The sequence below is a fragment of the Copadichromis virginalis genome, linkage group LG10, assembly GCF_057382275.1.
Source record: "Copadichromis virginalis isolate Kocher_CV1m ecotype Utaka linkage group LG10, C_Virginalis_male_GT1.1, whole genome shotgun sequence".
NCBI lineage: Eukaryota > Metazoa > Chordata > Actinopteri > Cichliformes > Cichlidae > Copadichromis > Copadichromis virginalis.
In genome coordinates, this window is record NC_140627.1 from 30291053 (window position 1) to 30293287 (window position 2235).

Genomic DNA, 2235 nt, shown 5'->3' on the forward strand with positions numbered 1-2235 from the left:
GATACTGCAGGATTTAACGGGAGTTCTTTCTCCCAAGTGAGATTGTTGAGGTTCACTCTTTAATATGGCATGAATCTTACCCTGCAATATAGCGAACCTTGGGATAACTGCTGTTGTGAACTGTCACTTAAAAATCAATTGACCTAAACAAGCAAAAAGTAATAAAAACTTTGTAAAAGTCCTGTGGTTAGTTAATTGTCTTTACAACTACTGTGAGGATTATAGGTTTGGGTGAACAGCTGTTATAGGCGTTCATCAGATAGTTACTGCACTGAGACAGACAACCATTCACGCCTATGACAGTTAACCCAACCAGTGCATGTCTTTGAACATGTGCAGTGGGCAGAACATGGAAACATGAAACTAACCAACACATGTGCTGTCAGTCAGCTCATCTTCCTCTGCATTGTGGTTCCATAGTGTAGTGGTTAGCATGTCTGCATTACACGCAGAAAGTCCTGAGTTCGATCCCCAGTGGAACCAGAAAATACTTATCAAATCATAGTGAGAAGTGTTTGAATAATAGAAACCTACTACCTCCATTTTTCTGTATTTAACACAAAAGCTAAACAGCACAGTCTACTAAGACAATGTGCTTAAACCAGTATATGTGATAATGTTGCACCCCTGAATCTGACATCTCAGTCAGAACTACAAAAGTAAACCTGCAGTGATTGGTCATTATCTGTCACTCACATTTAAAGTAAAACACCCCAAAACACAAGGTTTTCAGCAGTTATGGTCCCAAACTTAACTCTAACCTTAACTATGTTCTCAGGAAATCAGAATATGTCATTTTGCATGACTTAACCAGCGAGGCTGTGGCTCAGGAGGAGGTGGAGCAGGTTGTCTGCGGGTCAACCTTCTGATTAGTAGACAAGGCCGAGTGCTTAGGCATGGAAAAAAGTGCTTGTGTGAATAAGGCTTATGGAAAGAAAGTGGTCAATGGGAGAACTACTACTACTACTAATAATGATAATACATTTTTCTGTCACACATAAAAAACTATTTACATTCCCCCCCCCAAAAAAGTTTGTTTTGCTTGTCGCTACAGTGTGTAATGTTAAGATTATCACCCATGATGACATCACGCTCTGCCCAAAAAAGTTACATAACATAACTTCCAGTATTTGGAATATTGAGAATCCGTTTGAAATGGAAATCCTGAGTGGAGTCACAGTCAGGACTGAGAAAAAACTTGGCAGTGGAGATAAATTGCTTGTGGGGTTAAAGAGCTTTAGTAATTTGGGGGAAGACAGAAAGAGCTAAAATCATAGGCTGAGGTGCAGTCAGTGCCACTAAGAACTAAATTTTAACTGAGTCAGTGCACATTCACATGCAATCCCTACCAGCACACAATTCTTACTCATTCGTACTGTGCATAAGGAGGCTAACACCCTTGCATACACACCGTGCATTAAGGGCGTTGTCCCCAGATGATGAAGCAAATCTCTGAGGCTCCTGAATGAAAGCGTCTTGGCGCAAACATAATGATTACTTCTCCTGCCAGCGAACTCAGCGGTGACTCCACCCTTTCTGTCATTATACCCTTATTCTTCTTGCTTAATTGTTGACTTTCTTCTGTCAAAATATCAGGTTCTTTTGTGTCACGCAGCCTCAGCAGAGCTGCTCGACAGCAGCGTTATCCTCCACCTGTCACATCACGCAATGACAAACAGGTATCGCCGACCTGCAAAGCCACAATAAAGTGGATGAGTTGATACAGGGCAATGAGTGACTGTGATTCCTCACTGTTTTTGTGAAGAGCTGGCAAATCTATTATCTCCTCATAGGTAGGATTCTTTTGTGGAAGTGAGATTTTTCCATGACGTCAACAACCTTGTATCTTTGCAATTCAGATATTTAAGGTTATCGCCAATTAATTTCATAACCATGCCCATCTATCTATCCTCATGCATAAATTGCACATATAGAAGCTACTTATCACTTATTTATTCCATATTATATATATTCCATAATTTATTCCAGCATCTTTGCAGACTCCACTATTGTATGAGAAATACGTTATGTACACTGAGAGCAAAGACAGAGCCATAGGCCAGTTCCTTGTATGTGTACACATACGTGGTCGCTACAGCCGATTTTGATTGGTTACTGGTCAAAGATCTATGCTGTGCGTCTTAGTAAGAGTTTTGCTTATGGGCAAATTAATAGTTATAATATTCTTATTGTAGCTATCAGATCAGTTCGGTTAGAAAAGCTACACAGTGAACA

At 40.2% G+C, this 2235-nt stretch overlaps 1 non-coding gene across 1 annotated transcript; it reads left to right on the plus strand.

Annotated features, from left to right (window-relative positions):
* Positions 1 to 410: 410 nt before the first annotated feature.
* On the plus strand, positions 411 to 483 carry trnav-uac (transfer RNA valine (anticodon UAC)). Its single transcript has one exon. It is a non-coding gene; the product is annotated as a tRNA-Val (tRNA).
* Positions 484 to 2235: the final 1752 nt, after the last annotated feature.